This window comes from Mytilus galloprovincialis, chromosome 13 (assembly GCF_965363235.1).
Source record: "Mytilus galloprovincialis chromosome 13, xbMytGall1.hap1.1, whole genome shotgun sequence".
In the NCBI taxonomy this organism is placed as follows: Eukaryota; Metazoa; Mollusca; class Bivalvia; order Mytilida; family Mytilidae; genus Mytilus; species Mytilus galloprovincialis.
The window spans coordinates 32253696-32279916 of NC_134850.1; the positions used below are offsets into that span (position 1 = coordinate 32253696).

Here is a 26221-nt window from a genome sequence, read left to right on the forward strand (position 1 = left end):
AAATTAAAAGCCCAACAATATTTTAAAAATTTTGCTTAATATCTTTATTTCAAATTATTTAAATAATTTCTGTACAGTTGTAAGACATAATAGTGTCCATGTGGACAATTTTTCATAGAATTTTGGTATTTAATAATGTCCATTGCCATGAAATATTGTCCCTCAACTGGACAGAATTTTACTGCAAAAGTTATGAAAAAGTGTTCACCTACAGGACAAGTTGTCATAGTAGTCACTATTAAATTGTGTCCTCCAAGGGAAGTAATACAAAGGCCATTAAAAAGTTTTATTACACTTGAATATTAATAAAAATCTGAAGGATTGATTAGAAATTGATTAATTTACATATGTAAACAAAAAATTAAGGATGGAAGTAAATAGAGAGAAATTAAAGTTTTAAGAAACACCCAGCTAATGATAAGAACAAAAAGGAAGAAGAGTGTAAAGTATAAAATCAAATGTGAAGAACTATACTATATTGAGAAGAAGGCAATAGAAAATATAGAATTTTGGTATTAAACACTGTCCATTGCCATGGAATGTTGTCCCCTACGTATAAAGCATTTTACAGCAACAGTTATGAAATATGGTCCACCTACAGGACAATTTTTTGTAGTAATTGTTATTTAATTGTGTCCTTCAAGGAAAATAATACTGAACAGCATCTGTCACTTTTTTATTTCAATTTAAATCATCACACATGTATATATATATTAAAAGTATAAATAGGAAGATAACGAAGATATGAGAGTCAATGAGACAACTCTCTGTCAAGGTAACACTGTATTAAAGTTAAAATATGTCCAGTAATAACAAGGCAATGGACATCATTTAATATTTTGATGTCCTGATGGATATAATGTCCTGAAAAAAGTGTCCACCTATACAGAATTATAGTATTAAATAATGTTCATGTTCATAGACACTTTTTCATACCCAAGGACATATTATCATAGGAAATTGTGTCCAGGACACATCTAAATAAGTAAATATTGTCCATGTATTTACTATGAAATAATGTCCTCTGGACATCATTTCATAGGGGACATTATTAAATCCTACACAGTATGTGGTTTACCCTAAAACATCTTCTCATATGTGAACTGTTGGTGTCCTATTGTTATTCTTTGTCAAATTAATCATACAGTGTCATGAAGGTATCACTGCCGGATGGGATAGTATCTTGCTCTTTACTTCATCAAAAACTTTAAGGGCATCTGTACCTAAAAAATAAACATTCATTCATGTATGTGAATAGTTATCTAACTTTCAATAGTTAAGAGGGATTTTTTTCCCAAACCATTACAATATTATCTTTGAAAAAAGCAGTACTACATGTAGTACACAATGTACTACTGAAATTTATTCAAGAAATAAATAAGAAACATTCAGAAACAATCTGTCAACATCTTATTGTGTTTATACATATATCTCAACTTGTTCGATTTGCTCCTGTATGTATTGTAACAATATATTTGATTTTAATGAAAAAAAAATTAATCTCTGAATTATTGAAAATTATTACAAAGTTCTTGATATCACAAACAAGTCAAAACATTTACAAAATGTTATCATTGTACAAGAACATCATTCGTAATTAAAGATCAACATGTAGACATCTTATACTTTCAGGTATTTCACATCCAATATTTTATGGCAATATTCTATACAAAGCACTGAACTTGAACAAGGAGGATCTGAATTAAGGTCATTTCCTGAAAATTTGGAAGCAAGCTAGAGTCCAGATGTAGGTTTTGTTTCCTGTTTGATTTTTTTTATGACCTGAACACCTTTCTTTAATTTCCTTTTACCTCTTTCATATGTAACAGTTGCATGGGCATAAGGTCTGCCTCTTTTCCTAAACAAAGGCATTTTATCTAAAAAAAAAAAAGAAGACATAAATTCATCATGCTTTATAGACAGTCCTCAGTAGGGAAAAAAGCTATTGAAAATGACATGTAGCAATATTTTTTTTGCAATTCTGGGTCTTGATAATGTATGCATAGCACACCGTGAATTAATTGGCCCACAGTGACACAGTCACATCGAACGTTTATAAAGATAAAACATGGTCCATTGAATTGGAAATGTGCAAATTAAAAGCGGATGCTTATAAAACACTAATAAAATGACAGATTCTAATGAATATATAATACATACTTGTAATTAATGAACAAGAGGCTCTCAACTGTAATTTTTTGCTTAAATCTTCATCAATTATTATTTTTGCTTTTCAAATTAAAAATGCATTTTACCCCTTAGTTTCCTTTTAGCCATAGGGCTGTTTTTTATATGCTAGGAGATAGAATACAAAATTTATACTAGATACTCTAAAGCTCATTCAGCCTAAGTTTGGCGGATTTTAATTCAGCAATTTCAAAGGAGAAGATTTTTTAATATTTAAGAGAACAAATTGTAAATAATAAAATTGAGAATGGAATTTAAAAGGCAATTACTCCTTAAGGGTAAATTGAACATTTAGTTCAGAAGACTTATTTGCAGATCTTACTTTGCTTAACATTTTTGCTGTTTACAGTTTAATATCTTTATCTATAATAATATTCAAGATAATAATTGAAAACTGCAAATTTTCCTTAAATGATCAATTCAGGGGCAATAACCTAAAAATCTGTTACCCTGATGATAATTTCAGGGCGGGTAGACCTTGACCTAATGAATTATACTTTAACTCCTTCTCTGATTTGCTCTAAATGCTTTAGTTTTTGAAATAATTAATTATTTAGCCAAAAACTGCATTCTACCCTATATTCTATTTTTAGCCATGGTGGCCATGTTTTTTTTCGGGAAAACAGAAAATAAAACATAAACTTTATTGGAGATACCCTAATTATAATTCACCTCAAGTTAGGTTGAAATTTGTTCATTAATTTCAGAGGAATATTAAGATTATCTAAAGTTAGCAAACTTATTCTAAAAGAATTGGTATTAATATTGATTTTGTTATCAGTAAACTAAAAGCAAACTAAATATTATTGTTATATATAATATACATATATGCACATTCATGGATCTACAATCTGTTGATACCTAATCTTAGCATTGCACAAGGTCATGTTTTTCTCTGACTGTTTATGACGTCTTTACACTAAATCCATGTGATGTTGGATGTGTAATCTGCCATCCGCCAATGTTCTATTTTATTTTTAGCCATGGTGGCCATGTTTTTTTTTACAAAACACAAAATTAAACACTTAGGATCATTTAGAATAAGTTGCCTGCAACTTGTTCAGTAGTTTCAGAGAAGAAGATTTTTGAAAGCTTAACAAACATAATGAACAAACTGTGTAAAATGGCTTTTAGTTTTCTCGTTTGAATTGTTTTATATTGTCTTATCAGGGCCTTTCATAGCTGACCATGCGGTATTGGCTTTGCTCATTGTTGAAGGCCGTACAGTGACCTATAGTTGTTAATGGTTGTGTCATTTTGGTCTTTTGTGGATAGTTGTCTCATTGGCAATCATACCACATCTTTTTTATATTTAAAGGCCAATAACTCCTTAAGGGATAAATTCACAATTTTGGTCATATTGACTTATTTGTAAATCTTACTTTGCTGAACATTTTTGCTGTGAACAGTTAATCGTTATCTATAATAATATTCAAGAAAATAACCAAAAACTGCAAATGTTCCCTAAAATTACTAATATAGTGGCAGCAACCCAACAATCAGTTGACGGGTTTGTCTGAAAATTTCAGGGCTGATAGATGTACAGCTAATAAACATTTTTACGCCATGTCAGATTTGCTCTAAATGCTTTAATTTTCAGATATAATCCCAAAACTACATTTTACCCCTATGTTCTATACATGTATTTAGCTTTGGCACCCATGTTTTTTAGGAAAGGTGAGCTTTAAACTGAGAGAGACTATTTAGTAACTGTCTGTTTTATGGTAATATTTTAAACCCATGATTCATAAGTAGCAAAACAAGATTTTGGAGGGCCACCTACATCATGTACATTGTACAGTGATTTCCACTGTGAATAGGCTGGGACAATGTGACCTGATTGCCTGCGGACTATATAACACAGCTTGCAGACTTCCTCTAGTAATGGAGTTCTGGTATTATATACTCAGTTGTGTAGCCTACATTTTGTAAATTACCCTTATTAACAATACAATCTGTATAGATTATCGGGTTTTCTACACATTGATATCGTAAAATATCAGCTGCGAGCCACAATGTGAACCTTTTTGGCGAGTGAACGTAGCGAACGAGCTAAAAAGTTTCACATTGTGTCGAGCGGCTGATATTTTACGATATCTATACGTAGAAAACCCGATTATCTGTTTATCGTTCTATTAATGGTATTGTTTCCGCTCCCTAAGACAGTTTTACGCTTGACGAAAGCAAGCTTGATAACTTCTCCTCTCGCATTGTGACGTCACTGATAACTTCTCCTCTCACATTGTGACGTCACTGATAATGCCTGGTCTCGTTTTGAAGTCTTGATACAAGAATTACTGAGCGACAGAGAAGGGTGATATAGGGGTAGGGAAGGACGATAATAAAAGATATCATGAATATACATATGTACCAGTGGTGGATCCAGAGGGAGGGTTCAGGAGGTTGGAACCCCCCTTTTTTTGAAGATCAATGCATTTGAATTGGGCCGTTTGAATTGGGGACGTATATTTGTACAATGCTTAAAATTGGTTAATTAATAATCCTAAACTTCCTTCAACAACATGCATGACAGCTGACAGATCCAATGCCATACAATAAAACATAATCATGTCTCTCTACAATCTTAAGTTTAAGAGTACACCATTTGTAAAGTCAGTAACGAGAATCATTACCAATTTCCGAAGGGCAGCGGGCTCTCTAGATCTCTTATTAGCCTATTGCCGTATTGGTCCACAAAAAAATACACAGAACGGAATAAAAAAATTCTTGCACGTTGCTCTTTTTACCGATTTCGCGAAACTATTTACCCACTATGCAGACTAAACAATCTCGATCATCAATGTGTTATTTTCGACTGAATTCTAATTTATAGTATAATTTACAACTATATTCACTATTTATCTGTTTCTCCCTGTCAATATACTGCCATTATTGGTCTTCGTGATAATGGCGACAGCTTGCTCATATAAAACCATATAAAAGTTAAAACGGATGCGGTAACGTCTTACAGTTATGCTGGTGAAGTACGGATTATGATACTTAGTATTGCTTCTATAAGACATTTGTTAGACCGTATGGTCCCACGGTCTTAATTTGTTAGTTATACAAGAAGGCTAAAAAACCTAATACATTTATTATATTATAAGCTAAAAGGTATAGGATTGGGTGTTACATGTATATATCCCCATAACAAAAAGACACTAAGTACATATCTGAGAGAACTCGCAGTTACTGACAGCTAGATCAAAGCCAATAACGAATGATAACAAAGCATGCATCTAAATATTAATACAAAAATATCAATCAGTACACATAATATATGTTCATTTTCTACTTATCAAACGTTGAATTATTCGAGGTTTTTTTCTACCGAAAATCATATATAGCCTCAGCCGTATTTTTCACACCTTTTTCGAATTTCCATTTTGAATGCTCTTTTTAAAACTGTTTGAATTTGAGCGCCACTGATGAATCTTATGTCCGTCTGGCATATCAAATTATAAGTATTTTACTCATCTAGCTAAACAAACACACAAAATGAAAATAAGACGACGTGGTATATATATACATGATTGCCAATAGAAAAAATATCTACCAGAGTACAAATATGCAAATATGATGTGATTCTAGCAAATACAGACAACCCTACGGTTTTCAACAATGAGAAAAAAATCCAAACAGAATAATCGGTTATAAGAGTGCCCAACATGAACAAATTTAAATAATTTAAACGAGAAAAACTTACGGCCTTAACTATAACAAAACAATTTATTTACGAAAAACGAATTTGACAGACATGAAACAACGACAACCGCTGACCTAAAAGCTCCTAACATAGGTTAGACACATAACAAATGTTGCGGGGAAAGCATGTTTGTAAGCTCTCAACCCTTCCCTAACCTTTGACAGCACATCACAAGAACAAACCATAAAAATCAATTGCAGTTTTTGGTTAGGTCAAAAGATCGGTACGGGGCAGAAAAACAACTACATATTCAACATGAAATAGACACAAAACACCGAAATAAGAGTAATTTACTTACAGTTAAACTGAAAGCTAGTTCAAAGCTAATCGTAATTAATAAATAAATCACATTTAAGTCCAGTTTAAGAAGTTTGCTAAATTACAATATTGAAAGCGTTCTTGTGTAAGAAGAACACAAAATTACTGACTTACATGAACTTGTCCGACTTTTTTAAAAGCACTATCTCAGGGCACGTTTATAAAGCCACCAGGGTATCTGTCGTTAATTCATTGGTATTAAGTGTTAGCAAACAAACCTGTAACCACTATGGAAATCAGTTTAAAATGTTTTTCTCACAACGTTTAAACACAACCATATTTTTTTTATTTTATTTAGATCTAGTCAGCCAATTTTGTCGGCAGTCGTGGATTGCATTTAGCTCTTTAATTAAATATTTGAATTAATTTAATTTTAATTTTCTACATAGTTTCCCTGTATAATTTAATGTGTTAAGTTTATCGGGCTTAATATTAATATAGTTATATGTTATGAAAGGATTTAGGACACTTTTAGAAATAATAAAAAAATTGAAATAAAATAGAGCTTATAAAAACAAAAATTATATATTTCTAGTTTATTAAGTCTATTAAAAGTAAAAGATCAATATAAATGTCAAATAATGACATAAGAAAATATAACAAGAAGAAAATACAAAGAAAAGAGTTCATAATTCATACGAGAAACATACGTTATGTAAGATGCAAGATAAGCAAAAATAGTACAAGTCAAGAACCTCAATAGTTTTTGGCACGCGTTTAGAAGGTTGCTAGGTCGACGGACAGATGTATGTCGAATTGATACTACATCCAAGGTTATAACCATATTCACAGAATTTGTAGATACTACAGCAGCATGAATATTCAGTAATACATTTAGGCACACAAGAATGCTATTAATAACCAATCAAAAAGTTTAGATACGAAGATTGACGTACACAAGATATTAATTAAAATTTAACATCCTTAATTATCAATTATTATAAAGATCAGAAATTGAAATTCTTCCAAAAATATTATTTTATTTAATTTGAGAAATAAAAGTCCAAATGCTTTTCAAAAACAAAAAAATACATTTTGCATATCATGAAGCAATAAATGTTTTGGCAACACTTTCCATCGTTTGCAAAAGAGGCTCAATCTTGTCTGGGGAACAGGAATGTCGGGTAATGAATAGTGACTATAAAAGCAAATATAAGTCTACTGCCCGTACATTACATTACAATCCTTGTTCCAACCAGCAAATTGAGTTGTCTTATTTATTTCATTAAAAAGGTAAGTTATATAATGTTACTTAAAGTAATTAAATGAAATTAATTAATTGCAAATTTATAGGAAATAATTCAATAAATATAATAAGTTTAATTCGAGCAATATTTGAGATAGGAATGCATGTATTATTGTCAATTGATAATGTTATCTATTATTAATCTGTATGATTTATGCACTGTAATATTTTACGATCAAAAAGAAAAGAAACATTACATTACAATCCTTGTTCCAACCAGCAAATTGAGTTGTCTTATTTATTTCATTAAAAAGGGTAAGAAGGCGCGAGTCCCACTCTCGCTGCCAAGCCAGTCCACAACAACGACATGTAGTCCCCAGATGTCCAGACATCATTCTACCTACAAGAACCGTAGGAGAACTGAGCAAACGAGAGGAGGCAAAACAACACCATGTTGTTCAATTTAGAAACCACCGAAGACAACTATAATACCAACTTTAACAAGAGATCTCCATGTTCAGTTTCCTCCAACATCAACACCATAAAACCTCCGTCACAACATATATCTATCAGTCGTTTCACACTGTGTTTACACAAAAATGCATTGCGTATATTATTTATACTATCGTTTTGACGTCATGCAATAATTGTAATTTAATTTGTCATTAAAATGTAATACGTTTTATGTATTTCGTATTAAGATTATTTCTGCAATATTTTTCCAACAGCTGTAGAATAAATGAAATTAAAAAAAAAACTGTATTTATTTTATATGATTTAAAGCATGCATGGCTAATGATCGCTAATGTCCGTCGTAAGTCTAGATCTTTCACCAGCACGGCAAAATACTATTTTCTTATTACCGACTTTTGATTCCGGAGTTTATATTTTTTCGACAGGTTACCTTTTCTGTGGTTGGACATCCTGGTACTCGGTCAAGTAGGGGCAACTTAAAGAAGTAAAGTCAAGCTTAAAATCGGTACAATTTAGGGGGAAATTTACTGTTTTATGTTTTCTTTACACGACAAACTCATCGGAAAACAGTAAACTTTGAATTCCCTCCTAATTTCACCGATTACAATGTATATGTTTGATTTTACTTCTGTTGGTCGCTCTTACTTGACCGAGTACTAGGATGTCCTACCACAGATCAGGTCACCTGTCGAAAAATAAAATAATATAATCCGGAGTTAAAAGTCGGTAATATGAAAATAGTTTATTGAATCTGAATATCATTTTATATCGTCATTTCATAAAAAAAAAAGTACATTACATCAATGGTCCTTCATGAGAGATAAAAACCTGCAATTTTGATAGATACGTTGAATATCTTTAACATTTATTGAATAATTTGGAAAGAAGTTCTTAACCTAAATTAAGCTTTACTGAGGAAATTTCAAAACATCTTGATCATTCTTTATTGTTTTACAAAAACATGAAAATCGGTAATAGTTTTGACCAATAGCAAGTTACATACTAATATACTGTAGGACTTTAGAAACGCAACAAACATTTTTGCGATTTCTTTTACCACATCATGATTGATTATCATAGAACTACTATTCATGCTTACCATACGTCTTTATGTTTAGAAAAAATTCAACACCTGACTTACCTAAGGTTATTGAACATACCGGATTATTGATGTCGCAAGAATTTCTTTAAGCGAAATTTGAAACCCATTATTGATTTTTTGAAGATTTTTTTTTTTGTGAAACAATTCTTTCAATCCACACCCACACTTGAATCATTAAAAAATGTTGCAACTCCATATTGCCGAGACTGAGCAATGCAAATCAGAATCAAACCATTAGAATATTGCAGGCAGGAATACGTGAGCGTGCTGTTTCCAGAGTAACTTCACGTCAGAAACTCGTCTTATTGTCCCTACAACGACGGTACAGACAGACGGGATTTGTTGATGACCATCCATGACCAGATCAACATGTAGTGACAACGCCACGTCAATAAAATTGGACAATGCAACGTGATTTGCGAGACATGTTTACGGCCGCAATGTCAACTGCTAATCTAGTCGCAGAAAGCCATGGCAGACAAATTCATGTCGAAAATGTTTCCCATATACTGAAATGCTAATGAATCGTCTGCAGAAAATCATTTAAAGCCCTAAAGTTTAAACCGTTATTGCCAAAACACACTGTAATGCATATATCAGAGGAAAAATCAGAAGGTACAAAATAGAACTAAAAAAAATCCATTATCCTGACTTAAGACAGGCACATGCATACATACTGTGGTGGGGTTCAACATGTTAACGGAATCCCAACCCTCCCCTCAACCTGGGACAGTGCCACAGTGCATGGTGTAACAATATAACATATTAAGAACGAACTATAAAAATCAGTTGGAAAAGGTTTAACTCATCAGATGGATACAAATAGAAATACATCTAACAAAAACACAGAGTGGATGTGGCCGGGTACGTGAACATCCCAACAACAAAAAGACACCAAGTACAGATCTGAGAGTATACTCGCAGTTACTGACAGCTAGTTTAGAGGTCAATAACAACAGTTAAAAAAAATCATGTATCTAAGACTAATTCTAATATGACGTGCTTCTTTCGCTTTGTAAACAACACCGTGATAAAATTCTCGATATATCTATACTTAGCGCAGACTCCAAGATGTACACAAATGGCTGTTTAAATATGCCTCCCACGTAAATCCACATGTATCGTAACCTATGTGTAAACGGTTGTGGATTTTTCTGTGTTAACAATTACAATTGAATAAAACCCTACAGAACATTTATTCTGATTCTGATGCATAAAAAAAAAAGAATTTACACATTAGAGAACGGAAAAATGGACAAAAACAACACAAATTAAAATTCCGCGAAATTCCCGTAATGATTTTTGCGCATAATTAACCCCATTTCGAAACATGACGTCATACGAATGAAAACGTCAAAGAAGGTTTTTCTATTGCGTTACCCTTCTAAACTCGGATACAATTGCATTAAAATAAAGTATTGAGGTAGGTGTTGCTTGTTTTCTGTTCTATTGCAATATTCGCACATTAACTGATTTCAGCAAGTCAACATGGCGGCTCCTTGGTTACAACATGTCAACAGTGAATCATTTTTGACGGTAGCTTACGATAAAAAATGCAAATCTAAAATTGCAAATGTTGGGTTTATACTGAGAAGTAAAAAAAGTAATCACATTTTTTTCTAGCGGTTAGTTAAAAAATCATTCATGCAGGTTTATTAGATTTGTTTTACATTTATCGAACAGTGGGTAAAATAGAACAGCCACACACACGGTATACCTATCATCGCTTCAGTTTTTTAATGATCGTATTTGTCCTATTAGAATCGAAATAATTTATGGAAGTCATAGATTTGTTGTAAATTTACACATGGTCTGGGCCGTGATATTCGTTAATTTTATCCCTCGTTAACGCTCAGGATGAAATTCGAATATCACGGCCCAGGCCATGTGTAAATTTCCAACAAATCTATGGCTTCCATGAATTATTTCTTAAGCATACTATTACTCTGGTTTCAAGCATTGACAAATCCACCAAGTTATGTCAAATTTTCGAAAGTGACTTTGGGGGTTTAAATTTTCGCGCCTTCTGCGCAGAAAGTTGCGCATTCTCTTGTCGTAAACAAATATTTTTACGATAACGCGATAAATACAAAAAACATTCGTAAACAATTTTTTTGAGCGGATAAATGTCTTTGAACAATATTTAATGCAATCTTTTAATGAAACGAATAATTATGTTTAATTTATCTATTTAGATGACGAAATGCAACTTCCAAGCAAGGACCGAAGCTCATAAATGCAGGACTTCGGGAATGTCCGGAGAGCCGACAACCTTGCTTCGGAAGTTGGACGAAATGTAGCATGTTTACTTCCGGTAAAAAGAGAATGGTGAGTAGTCGAAAAAATCTCAAGAAAAAAGAGAAGATATGAAACAAGTGAAACGCTTATTAAGATGACTGACTTGATTCTTAGAAATGATATATATTGAGAATCATTTTGGTGTATTATTAAGCGTATTCACAAATTAACAACACTGAAACTGGACTTGAAAATGACGGAGCACCCTTTGAAAAAAATGGCAATGGAGGTAAGATGTTAATTTCATAATGCGACAATCGCAATGAATTATAGTCTACTCCAAAGAAAAGATGCCATCCATCAGAAACAACAAGGGGCGATTCTCAGGAACAAAATCTGTCAAAAAAATAACAAAATTAATTGTAAATAGAGTTCAGCAAAAACATAAAAACAACAACAGAGTATCAGATCATTCCTATGCTACATTTTGTAACCCTGTAACACCAACAGAGGATATAACAGCAAGCACATTAACAGATGATGACTTAACATATATACCACCTGATCTTGTCCCCTTAAGTCATTGTAGACTTGTGACCGGACTTGACACATTGGCTAACCAACTTAAAAGTTCAGCAGAGAATGTACTATACCATTACATTTGCATGATGCAAAGGGAGTACGGTGCTATGGGCTAACCGGCATAGTGTACATTATTTGTAAAAATTTGTCATGTCAAACCTTAAACAGAATTAAACTAGGCAAGGTCCACTTTGGGAGAGAAAAGAAAGGTGTTGGAATTTTTAATGTCAACACGAAAGCTGCAACAGGTTATTTTTTCATATACAGTTTTTAACCGTCCCAATATAAGTTATATGGTTCGCTCCTGACCCCATACGGATCCATAGAGGGTTAGTAAAATCCATAGGGGGTGAGGCCTCTATGGATCCGTAGGGGGTCAGTAGTTAACTGTATAACGAATTTATCGGACACTGGACTTTTTCTACGGCGTTTTGTTGAAAAATAAACAATGAAACACAACAACATTAAAAGATGACGTCGCCATTAACGCGTCATGAACCCCATATGAAACTTACTAACCCCATACGGTCTCATAGGGGGTCACCATGTGACAGCATTTAACCAATCACAACGTGATAATTCATCTGTGGTCCGATAACCCCACATACGATGTCACCTGCATTTTATTTGCCTCAGGGCAAAATAGTAGTGTCTAATTATTTTCTTAAATGTTCATCTCATAGCATAACACTTTATTGGTTGTAACATGAGAATGGAAATGGGGAATGTGTCAAGGAGACAGCAACCCAACCAAAGAGCAGAAAACAGCCACTGATGTGTCTTCAACAATGAGAACATCCTGAGGTATGCTTCAGCTAGTTCCTTAACAAAAATATGTACTAGTTCAGTGATTAAGGACATCATACTACATGTTATATAAACTCTGAAAGACCGAAATATATAAGGCCACACCAGTGTGATTTGTTGTTCGACGGACCCGCCCGCACCTATTTTTTTCAAAACAGAGTTTTTTTTTATCTTTTTATATTCCCGCTTACCGCATCCATAAATTTAATCATGTCCATTTCCCGCACTGTTTTTTTTTGTAAATATTATAAATTGATATCAACATTTGTTTTTAAAATCACAGTCTAACCTGTATATATAACGATTTTAAACATAAAAGCACCCCACCACACTTTAAATGTCTGTAAGAATATTTGTTACAAATTCAGCATGAAACCTATTTATCCAAAGTGGGAATGCTCCGATATAAATTTATAACAGCCATGACAGCGGAAATACCTGTAAAGAACAAAACATTGGTTTCTTTCCCCTTACTTATATTCCCTATCAAAAGATGTTCGTTGTTAGAATAAAGTAACAAAGAACTTCTGAAGGATTGAGACAAGGGGTCATTTTAATGATGTAGAAAAAGAAATAGAATTTTGTACTCAAAAAGAGCAGAGTTACATCATATGTTAAACAACTTTTTTGAAAAGAGGGGTCAACTTATTTTGAATAATATTAAATTTGTTAACATGGTTGAAGTCCAGGAATAATACAAAATTCCTGGACATGTTTAATACCAGATAGATATATAGTTCTTTGAGAAAATATGAGCCCTTTTGTACAAACAAATATATTATAACTTATATTGATCCCTCATAAAACATGTAAAAGGGATATTTACAACATCAAGGGGTTTTCCCCAACATGCCCAAACTGATTTTGACTTGGATGGAGAATTGTCTCATTGTTAGTCACTCGTACATAGACTAGATTTAATTATTTCTTGGTGAACAGGGAAAAAATACTTCAGAAATTAGAGAAATGTCAAAGGACAAGTGATAAATCAAGTTTTAATATTGTCAAAACCTACTATTTTATGTTTACAAAAAATAAATTATAATCGCTCGTCCTTACCAGAGACATATAATACACTATATGTCTCTGCCCTTACTTTTCAAGCTTCACCTCAACAATTTGCAAATAAAATATTTTTTTATTAATTTTTTCAAATCACTTGCTCGCCCCAATCTGTAGAATAAGAAATCAAATTGGTGTGGCCTAAATATGAATTATATAAGGCAAGAGACTCCTGACTTGCGACAGGCACAAAAATGTGGCAGGGTTATAAACATGTTTTGTGATATCTCAACCCAATATAGAAAAAACATCATATGAATATCAACAATATCCCTCCTGTTAGGGGTTTAATATCATAGCTACCATAAAGAAGAACATACTGGTAACTCTACATGTATAGAAGAATAACATATATATTATACTTTATTTCAAATTAAAGAAACAACAATGCCCTTTTGAAGGGGCAAGTGAATAAGAAAATAACAGTTAAAAAAATACAAAAGAATAATACTGACAAGAAATAATTACTTGATTGAGAAAATTCATAATATACAAAGTAATTAATCTTACCTTGGATTTAATATATGATAAATAGCATCAAACCCATTTATAACACAATCTGTTTACTGGTATATATATATAAAATTCATCTTAACTTGAGTCCAACATTGTTAGGTCTGTGAATTTGCTTTCACAATTTTATTTGTTCTTCAAACGCTGATATTCAAACTTTCAAACTCATACTACTGAGATATTGTGCCACCAATTCAACTTTCACTGTATCCAACACCTTCGACCACCTATAGGCTTCACATATTATATATTATATTAAAGACAATTCTGATAGCCTTAATTACAGAATATGTAGTGATGATGAAATGCCTTTCTAAAAAAACACTTCATTAAACATGTTAAACAAATACACATTGAACTAATTTTTAATGTATTGACATTTCATTTTTATTAAACATCTTTTAATAAACAATACAGGAATGATACATGCAGGTATTGGCGAGACTCAGCTCAACAACTTTTTGTCCTCACTAAATGTCCACTGCATAGATGCAAAGACCTTGAAAATAAGAGAAAATGAAGCCGGCAGTGTTCTTGAGAATCAGGCCATCATGTCACAACAAAGACACTTGCAAATGGAAATACTGAATTCCACAACAGGTTTGATAACAATTATTGCTATTTTGTATTTGTATACATTTTCTTAAACTTTACTTAATAAGCCTGATTGAGTACTTGATAATGTTGGTAACGTCTAAATATGGTCTCGACAATGCTCAACCAGTCCGGACTCAGGTTTCTACAATCACAACCAAAAAAAGCAAGAACTTTCAGTTTGTTCTTAAATCAGACAGTCACCTTTAATTTTCTTTATAACTTTTTCAGAACAACTTGAATTTTTATAAAACTATACAGCTATTTTAATTATATATTGATCTTACAAAATACAGGTAATGTTATTACTTTGTTAATTGTCATAAAATTAGGATTAAGGATTTAATTACTAGGTAAAACGAAGTTTTATATATATCTATATCTTTATTCTGTCAAACCTTTGCAATTACAATGGTATACAGGCACTACATGACATTAATAATACAGACATAAATACATGATTACACAGAGCAAAATATGTACACTATTTACAATTATACTGATAGTATTTAGCCAGGAGGGCACACATGGGAATTTATAAATCTAATGAAAGTACACAGCTTTCTCAATTTAGATTTTATATTTTAATTCATAATTTTCTTAAACATAATTATATTTGGACGATTTACATATTTTTTTATCAATACATTCGTTTCTTTTTACTGACGTCTCTGTGCACATCATAATATAATGATACTCATCTCCAAGATCTTTAGAGTTACATTATTTATAATTTCGTCTATCTCTCTGAATATTTGTCCATCTCCCTATCTCAATGGGTAATTTATGGTTGATGGTTCTAAATTTGCATAAAGTATAAATATCACGAAATTCTAAAATGTCAAAATAGTTCTCAAACCCAAAAGTATCCTTAAAAATTCGATAATTTAATGTCTTCGAACATGCTTGCACATTTGAAAACCATGTTTGCTGAAACTGATCTTAGAGTGATGTTCTGATTGTATTTTTAAGCCATATGTCACTAATACATGTTTGAGATAACCATACAAAAGATAATCCCGTTTCATTAAAAATAGATTCAACATGGTTTAACCATCTAAACTTTACATCATTTTGATTTGACAGCTTATACAGTAGTTTATAAATGGTCGCTGATAATTTAGTCGGTTTACCACATACTAATTTCACCCAAAATGATACTATACGGACTTTAATATCTAAATTGATGGAATATCGTCCAAGTTCACCATATACTAAGCAATTTGGGGTAGAAGACTTTAGTATGTCAAAATTTTCAGTTTGGTCTAAATTCAGAAAGAAACCTTTATATTAAATTTTGAGATTTGACAGCCATAAACAAAACTACAAAATAACCTGGTATTTTACAAGATCATAGTTAATTGAGATAGCTAAAGATGTTGATGAAAAATCAGAATTATAACTTGAAAATATTTAAAGGTGACTATCAGAATTTAAAACAAACTGAAAATTATAGATTTTTTAACCAATGAATATTAGTCCTTAAATTTGACAGCTACACTCTAAACTACCCAAACAACCTTGTAATCTGTAACATCATTATATAATTCAGAAAGCTATATAGTTTAAATGAAAATCCAAGTTGATTTGGAAAAGTTTTATAAAAATTTAAAGGTGACTTTCAGAATTTAGTCCAAACTGAAAATTCTTGCTGTTTTTAAATATCAAAATGAAGTCATTTAATTTGACAACAACACACCAAGCTACCAAACAATATGACATTCTGTAAGATCAAAATAAAATTTAGATAGCTGCAAAGTTTTATGAAAATCTTAAGTTAATTTGAAATTGGAGGTCACTATCTTTATTTAATCAATACGGAATATTCTATTTTTTTTCTCTACCTTTTAATCCCTGTCTTTAAAGGGCACTAGCTGTCAAATTCATGTTCACGGATTGAACGATTCTAATAAAATTTATATCAATGTAAAACATTTATCAAAATTATTAAAAGTCTAAACTAAACAATAAACAAGGTACGTGGCATGAAAATATGTTACTTCATTTCGTGTGGTTTTTAGTTTAGAAACCTGCTAATTAAAGTGGAGTACAGAAGACTGGGAAGTGGTCTATTATTACTGATTTATATTTCTAGTTTACATGTGCATTTTTTTCCCTATTAAATTAGAAGATCAAACAGAAAGTAGAAGTGGAATATGCATAAGTACTGATACATGCTGGCAGAAAAAGGGCTCAGGCCGATCATACAACAGCTTATCAGGTAAAAATGACAGTACTTATTTCATGTCTACTCAGTGTTATCACCTGGGGGGTAGATTTATAGAAATGCATTTTGCTTGTTAAATATTAGTTGCTTTATGTTTGGAATATACATATGCCCCATTAGTCCAGTCAATCTAGAATAAATTTGATTCTAAGCTCAAAGTAATTGCAACAGAAGATTTTTAAGTTTTAATCTTCAGCATTATACCCAAAATATACACAGAAAAAAGTCCCATATATTCTTACTTAAGGAAGACTACAAAAATCAAGATTCAAAATTCCTATGTTGATTTGCATTGAAAAAGGGAGAGATAACTCTGCAAAAAAGGCAGAAATATCAATTAAGATTGATACAAAATTATAACTTTGCCACTTCTATAAAACATAATACAATGGATAATCTTGATTGTTGATATTTTAGCCGTCTTTGAAGTATAAAAAACAACTCTAACAGTGTTTTCATGTCTTTTATCAAGTTACATACTAGATTTCATCATTCATTAGTTGACCATTTAAAAAAAAATTAACATGTAAAGGTAAAATCTCAAATCTAATATAAAATTAATTCAGGATATATTCTTCTTCTAGTGTTTTAAAGTTTCTTTAAACAAGGCAGATGCTGAACAAATATAATATAAAAATGTAAACAAATCTAAATTGTGCCTTACTTTTTTCTGGTGATCACATGACAATCTTTCAAAATGAAAGTCAAAATGCCAGAATTGGTGGGTCACTGTGAAAACTGTCTAAATATGAGAAAATAAAGGGTGGCAGTTAGGTGAAACTTACATAAATAAAGAGATAAATGAAAAATGAACAACTTGATACCCGATTTATATAATTCCAAGGCCCCGTCTGTTGGCACCTGAAGAGACGAAGCAACATTATTTTTTCAAATTGGTCACAAAGCCATGACTTTGCAATTTGATGAAAAGTGCAAAAAAAAAAAAAAAAATACACATAACTGTTTGGTTTTGCACATTTCATGAGCTGAATTTTATATAATTATTAATCCTGAATGCCCCTGGTATCTTCCGTCTCGACTTATTAATCCTGAATGCCCCTTGTATCTTCCGTCTCGACTTATTAATCCTGAAAGCCCCTGGTATCTTCCGTCTCGACTTATAAATCCGGAGAGCCCCTGGTATCTTCCGTCTCGAATTATTAATCCTGAATGCCCCTGGTATCTTCCGTCTCCACTTATTTATCCGGAATGCCCTTGGTATCTTCCGTCTCGACTTATTAATCCGGAATGCCCCTGGTAACTTCCGTCTCCACTTATTTATCCGGAATGCCCCCGGTATCTTCCGTCTCGACTTATTAATCCGGAATGCCCCTGGTAACTTCCGTCTCCACTTATTTATCCGGAATGCCCCTGGTATCTTCCGTCTCGACTTATTTATCCGGAATGCCCTTGATATCTTCCGTCTCCACTTATTTATCCGGAATGCCCCTGGTATCTTCCGTCTCGACTTATTAATCCGGAATGCCCCTGGTAACTTCCGTCTCCACTTATTTATCCGGAATGCCCTTGATATCTTCCGTCTCCACTTATTTATCCGGAATGCCCCTGGTATCTTCCGTCTCGACTTATTAATCCGGAATGCCCCTGGTAACTTCCGTCTCCACTTATTTATCCGGAATGCCCCTGGTATCGTTCGTCTCCACTTATTAATCCTGAATGCCCCTGGTATCTTCCGTCTCGACTTATTAATCCGGAATGCCCCTGGTATCGTTCGTCTCCACTTATTAATCCTGAATGCCCCTGGTATCTTCCGTCTCGACTTATTAATCCGGAATGCCCCTGGTATCGTTCGTCTCGACTTATTAATCCGGAATGCCCCTGGTATCTACCGTCTCGACTTATTTATCCGGAATGCCCCTGGTATCTTCCGTCTCGACTTATTAATCCTGAATGTCCCTGGTATCTTCCGTCTCCACTTATTAATCTGTAATGCCCCTGGTATCTTCCGTCTCGACTTATTAATCTTGAATGCCCCTTGTATCTTCCGTCTCGACTTATTAATCCTGAATGCCCCTGGTATCTTCCGTCTCGACTTATAAATCCGGAGAGCCCCTGGTATCTTCCGTCTCGACTTATTAATCCTGAATGCCACTGGTTTCTTCCGTCTCCACTTATTTATCCGGAATGCCCCTGGTAACTTCCGTCTCCACTTATTTATCCGGAATGCCCCCGGTATCTTCCGTCTCGACTTATTAATCCGGAATGCCCCTGGTAGCTTCCGTCTCCACTTATTTATCCGGAATGCCCCTGGTATCTTCCGTCTCGACTTATTTATCCGGAATGCCCTTGATATCTTCCGTCTCCACTTATTTATCCGGAATGCCCCTGGTATCTTCTGTCTCGACTTATTAATCCGGAATGCCCCTGGTAACTTCCGTCTCCACTTATTTATCCGGAATGCCCCTGGTATCGTTCGTCTCCACTTATTAATCCTGAATGCCCCTGGTATCTTCCGTCTCGACTTATTAATCCTGAATGCCCCTGGTATCTTCCGTCTCGACTTATTAATCCGGAATGCCCCTGGTATCTTCCGTCTCGACTTATTAATCCGGAATGCCCCTGGTATCTTCCGTCTCGACTTATTAATCCGGAATGCCCCTGGTATCTTCCGTCTCCACTTATTAATCCGGAATGCCTCTGATATCTTCCGTCTCCACTTTTTAATCCGGAATGCCCCTGGTATCTTCCGTCTCGACTAATTAATCCTGAATGCCCCTGGTATCTTCCGTCTCGACTTATTTATCCGGAATGCCCCTGGTATCTTCCGTCTCGACTTATTTATCCGGAATGCCCTTGGTATCTTCCGTCTCGACTTATTAATCCGGAATGCCCCTGGTATCTTCCGTCTCGACTTATTAATCCTGAATGCCCCTAGTATCTTCCGTCTCGACTTATAAATCCTGAATGCCCCTGGTATCTTCTGTCTCGACTTATTAATCCGGAATGCCCCTGGTATCTTCCGTCTCCACTTATTAATCCTGAATGCCCCTGGTAACTTCCGTCTCCATTTATTAATCCGGAATGCCCCTGGTATCTTCCGTCTCGACTTATAAATCCTGAATGCCCCTGGTATCTTCCGTCTCGACTTATTAATCCGGAATGCCCCTGGTAACTTCCGTCTCCATTTATTAATCCTGAATGCCCCTGGTAACTTTCGTCTCCACTTATTAATCCGGAATGCCCCTGGTATCTTCCGTCTCCACTTATTAATCCTGAATGCCCCTGGTATCTTCCGTCTCGACTTATTAATCCGGAATGCCCCTTGTATCTTCCGTCTCCATTTATTAATCCTGAATGCCCCTGGTAACTTTCGTCTCCACTTATTAATCCTGAATGTCCCTGGTATCCTCCGTCTCCACTTATTAATCCTGAATGCCCCTGGTATCTTCCGTCTCCACTTATTAATCCTGAATGCCCCTGGTAACTTCCGTCTCCACTTATTAATCCTGAATGCCCCTTGTATCTTCCGTCTCGACTTATTAATCCTGAATGCCCCTAGTAACTTCCGTCTCCACTTATTAATCCTGAATGCCCCTGGTAACTTCCGTCTCCACTTATTAATCCTGAATGCCCCTGGTATCTTCCGTCTCGACTTATTAATCCTGAATGCCCCTTGTATCTTCCGTCTCGACTTATTAATCCTGAATGCCCCTGGTATCTTCCGTCTCGACTTATAAATCCGGAGAGCCCCTGGTATCTTCCGTCTCGACTTATTTATCCGGAATGCCCCTGGTATCTTCCGTCCCGACTTATTAATCCGGAATGCCCCTGGTATCTTCCGTCTCCACTTATTAATCCTGCATGCCCCTGGTATCTTCCGTCTCCACTTATTTATCCGGAATGCCCCTGTTATCTTCCGTCTCCACTTATTAATCCTGAATGCCCCTGGTATCTTCCGTCTCGACTTATTAATCCGGAATGCCCCTGGTAACTTCCGTCTCCACTTATTTATCCGGAATGCCCCTGGTATCTTCCGTCTCGACTTATTTATCCGGAATGCCCTTGATATCTTCCGTCTCCACTTATTTATCCGGAATGCCCCTGGTATCTTCCGTCTCGACTTATTAATCCGGAATGCCCCTGGTAACTTCCGTCTCCACTTATTTATCCGGAATGCCCCTGGTATCGTTCGTCTCCACTTATTAATCCTGAATGCCCCTGGTATCTTCCGTCTCGACTTATTAATCTGGAATGCCCCTGGTATCGTTCGTCTCCACTTATTAATCCTGAATGCCCCTGGTATCTTCCGTCTCGACTTATTAATCCGGAATGCCCCTGGTATCGTTCGTCTCGACTTATTAATCCGGAATGCCCCTGGTATCTACCGTCTCGACTTATTTATCCGGAATGCCCCTGGTATCTTCCGTCTCCACTTATTAATCCTGAATGTCCCTGGTATCTTCCGTCTCCACTTATTAATCTGTAATGCCCCTGGTATCTTCCGTCTCGACTTATTAATCCTGAATGCCCCTTGTATCTTCCGTCTCGACTTATTAATCCTGAATGCCCCTGGTATCTTCCGTCTCGACTTATAAATCCGGAGAGCCCCTGGTATCTTCCGTCTCGACTTATTAATCCTGAATGCCCCTGGTTTCTTCCGTCTCCACTTATTTATCCGGAATGCCCCTGGTAACTTCCGTCTCCACTTATTTATCCGGAATGCCCCCGGTATCTTCCGTCTCGACTTATTAATCCGGAATGCCCCTGGTAGCTTCCGTCTCCACTTATTTATCCGGAATGCCCCTGGTATCTTCGGTCTCGACTTATTTATCCGGAATGCCCTTGATATCTTCCGTCTCCACTTATTTATCCGGAATGCCCCTGGTATCTTCTGTCTCGACTTATTAATCCGGAATGCCCCTGGTAACTTCCGTCTCCATTTATTTATCCGGAATGCCCCTGGTATCGTTCGTCTCCACTTATTAATCCTGAATGCCCCTGGTATCTTCCGTCTCGACTTATTAATCCTGAATGCCCCTGGTATCTTCCGTCTCGACTTATTAATCCGGAATGCCCCTGGTATCTTCCGTCTCGACTTATTAATCCGGAATGCCCCTGGTATCTTCCGTCTCGACTTATTAATCCGGAATGCCCCTGGTATCTTCCGTCTCCACTTATTAATCCGGAATGCCTCTGATATCTTCCGTCTCCACTTTTTAATCCGGAATGCCCCTGGTATCTTCCGTCTCGACTAATTAATCCTGAATGCCCCTGGTATCTTCCGTCTCGACTTATTTATCCGGAATGCCCCTGGTATCTTCCGTCTCGACTTATTTATCCGGAATGCCCTTGGTATCTTCCGTCTCGACTTATTAATCCGGAATGCCCCTGGTATCTTCCGTCTCGACTTATTAATCCTGAATGCCCCTAGTATCTTCCGTCTCGACTTATAAATCCTGAATGCCCCTGGTATCTTCTGTCTCGACTTATTAATCCGGAATGCCCCTGGTATCTTCCGTCTCCACTTATTAATCCTGAATGCCCCTGGTAACTTCCGTCTCCATTTATTAATCCGGAATGCCCCTGGTATCTTCCGTCTCGACTTATAAATCCTGAATGCCCCTGGTATCTTCCGTCTCGACTTATTAATCCGGAATGCCCCTGGTAACTTCCGTCTCCATTTATTAATCCTGAATGCCCCTGGTAACTTTCGTCTCCACTTATTAATCCGGAATGCCCCTGGTATCTTCCGTCTCCACTTATTAATCCTGAATGCCCCTGGTATCTTCCGTCTCCACTTATTAATCCGGAATGCCCCTTGTATCTTCCGTCTCCATTTATTAATCCTGAATGCCCCTGGTAACTTTCGTCTCCACTTATTAGTCCTGAATGTCCCTGGTATCCTCCGTCTCCACTTATTAATCCTGAATGCCCCTGGTATCTTCCGTCTCCACTTATTAATCCTGAATGCCCCTGGTAACTTCCGTCTCCACTTATTAATCCTGAATGCCCCTTGTATCTTCCGTCTCGACTTATTAATCCTGAATGCCCCTAGTAACTTCCGTCTCCACTTATTAATCCTGAATGCCCCTGGTAACTTCCGTCTCCACTTATTAATCCTGAATGCCCCTGGTATCTTCCGTCTCGACTTATTAATCCTGAATGCCCCTTGTATCTTCCGTCTCGACTTATTAATCCTGAATGCCCCTGGTATCTTCCGTCTCGACTTATAAATCCGGAGAGCCCCTGGTATCTTCCGTCTCGACTTATTTATCCGGAATGCCCCTGGTATCTTCCGTCCCGACTTATTAATCCGGAATGCCCCTGGTATCTTCCGTCTCCACTTATTAATCCTGCATGCCCCTGGTATCTTCCGTCTCCACTTATTTATCCGGAATGCCCCTGTTATCTTCCGTCTCCACTTATTAATCCTGAATGCCCCTGGTATCTTCCGTCTCGACTTATTAATCCGGAATGCCCCTGGTAACTTCCGTCTCCACTTATTTATCCGGAATGCCCCCGGTATCTTCCGTCTCGACTTATTAATCCGGAATGCCCCTGGTAACTTCTGTCTCCACTTATTTATCCGGAATGCCCCTGGTATCTTCCGTCTCGACTTATTTATCCGGAATGCCCTTGATATCTTCCGTCTCCACTTATTTATCCGGAATGCCCCTGGTATCTTCCGTCTCGACTTATTAATCCGGAATGCCCCTGGTAACTTCCGTCTCCACTTATTTATCCTGAATGCCCCTGGTATCGTTCGTCTCGACTTATTTATCCTGAATGCCCCTTGTATCTTCCGTCTCGACTTATTAATCCTGAATGCCCCTTGTATCTTCCGTCTCCACTTATTAATCCGCAATGCCCCTGGTATCTTCCGTCTCCACTTATTTATCCGGAATGCCCCCGGTATCTTCCGTCTCGACTTATTAATCCTGAATGCCCCTGGTATCTGCCGTCTCGACTTATTAATCCTGAATGCCCCTGGTATCTTCCGTCTCCACTTATTAATCCGCAATGCCCCTGGTATCTTCCGTCTCCACTTATTTATCCGGAATGCCCCCGGTATCTTCCGTCTCGACTTATTAATCCTGAATGCCCCTGGTATCTTCCGTCTCGACTTATTAATCCGGAATGCCCCTGGTATCTTCCGTCTCGACTTATTTATCCTGAATGCCCCTTGTATCTTCCGTCTCGACTTATTAATCCTGAATGCCCCTTGTGTCTTCCGTCTCGACTTATTAATCCGCAATGCCCCTGGTATCTTCCGTCTCCACTTATTTATCCGGAATGCCCCCGGTATCTTCCGTCTCGACTTTTTAATCCTGAATGCCCCTGGTATCTTCCGTCTCGACTTATTCATGCGGAATGCCCCTGGTATCTTCCGTCTCCACTTATTAATCCTGAATGCCCCTGGTATCTTCCGTCTCGACTTATTAATCCGGAATGCCCCTGGTATCTTCCGTCTCGACTTATTAATCCGGAATGCCCCTGGTATCTTCCGTCTCCACTTATTAATCCGCAATGCACCTGGTATCTTCCGTCTCGACTTATTAATCCGGAATGCCCCTGGTATCTTCCGTCTCGACTTGTTAATCCTGAATGCCCCTTGTATCTTCCGTCTCCACTTATTTATCCGGAATGCCCCTTGTATCTTCCGTCTCCACTTATTAATCCGGAATGCCCCTGGTATCTTCCGTCTCGACTTATTAATCCGGAATGCCCCTGGTAACTTCCGTCTCCACTTATTAATCCGGAATGCCCCTTGTATCTTCCGTCTCGACTTATTAATCCGGAATGCCCCTGGTAACTTCCGTCTCCACTTATTAATCCGCAATGCCCCTGGTAACTTCCGTCTCCACTTATTAATCCGGAATGCCCCTGGTAACTTCCGTCTCGACTTATTAATCCTGAATGCCCCTGGTATCTTCCGTCTCCACTTATTAATCCGCAATGCCCCTGGTAACTTCCGTCTCGACTTATTAATCCTGAATGCCCCTGGTATCTTCCGTCTCCACTTATTAATCCTGAATGCCCCTGGTATCTTCCGTCTCGACTTATTAATCCTGAATGCCCCTTGTATCTTCCGTCTCGACTTATTAATCCTGAATGCCCCTGGTATCTTCCGTCTCCATTTATTAATCCTGAATGCCCCTGGTATCTTCCGTCTCGACTTATTAATCCGCAATGCTCCTGGTATCTTCCGTCTCGACTTATTAATCCGGAATGCCCCTGGTATCTTCCGTCTCGACTTATTTATCCTGAATGTTCCTGGTATCTTCCGTCTCCACTTATTAATCCTGAATGCCCCTGGTATCTTCCGTCTCGACTTATTAATCCGGAATGCCCCTGGTATCTTCCGTCTCCACTTATTAATCCTGAATGCCCCTGGTATCTGCCGTCTCGACTTATTAATCCTGAATGCCCCTGGTATCTTCCGTCTCGACTTATTAATCCGGAATGCCCCTGGTATCTTCCGTCTCCACTTATTAATCCGCAATGCCCCTGGTATCTTCCGTCTCGACTTATTAATCCGGAATGCCCCTGGTATCTTCCGTCTCGACTTATTAATCCTGAATGCCCCTGGTATCTTCCGTCTCGACTTATTAATCCGGAATGCCCCTGTTATCTTCCGTCTCCACTTATTAATCCTGAATGCCCCTGGTATCTTCCGTCTCGACTTATTAATCCTAAATGTCCCTGGTATCTTCCGTTTCGACTTATTAATCCTGAATGCCCCTGGTATCTTCCGTCTCCACTTATTTATCCTGAATGCCCCTGGTAACTTCCGTCTCCACTTATTTATCCTGAATGCCCCTGGTATCTTCCGTCTCCACTTATTTATCCTGAATGCCCCTGGTATCTTCCGTCTCGACTTATTAATCCTGAATGCCCCTGGTATCTTCCGTCTCCACTTATTAATCCTGAATGTCTCTGGTATCCTCCGTCTCCACTTATTAATCCTGAATGCCCCTGGTATCTTCCGTCTCGACTTATTAATCCGGAATGCCCCCGGTATCTTCCGTCTCGACTTATTTATCCGGAATGCCCCTTGTATCTTCCGTCTCGACTTATTAATCCTGAATGCCCCTGGTATCTTCCGTCTCGACTTATTAATCCGGAATGCCCCTGGTATCTTCCGTCTCCACTTATTAATCCTGAATGCCCCTGGTATCTTTCGTCTCGACTTATAAATCCTGAATGCCCCTGGCATCTTCCGTCTCGACTTATTAATCCTGAATGCCCCTGGTATCTTCCGTC

At 36.5% G+C, this 26221-nt stretch overlaps 1 long non-coding RNA gene across 1 annotated transcript; it reads left to right on the forward strand.

Annotated features, from left to right (window-relative positions):
• Positions 1-11419: 11419 nt before the first annotated feature.
• LOC143056249 (uncharacterized) lies at positions 11420-17049 on the forward strand. The gene is made up of 3 exons (XR_012972266.1): positions 11420-11500; positions 14593-14775; positions 16898-17049. It is a non-coding gene; the product is annotated as an uncharacterized LOC143056249 (long non-coding RNA).
• The last annotated feature ends 9172 nt before the right edge of the window (positions 17050-26221 follow it).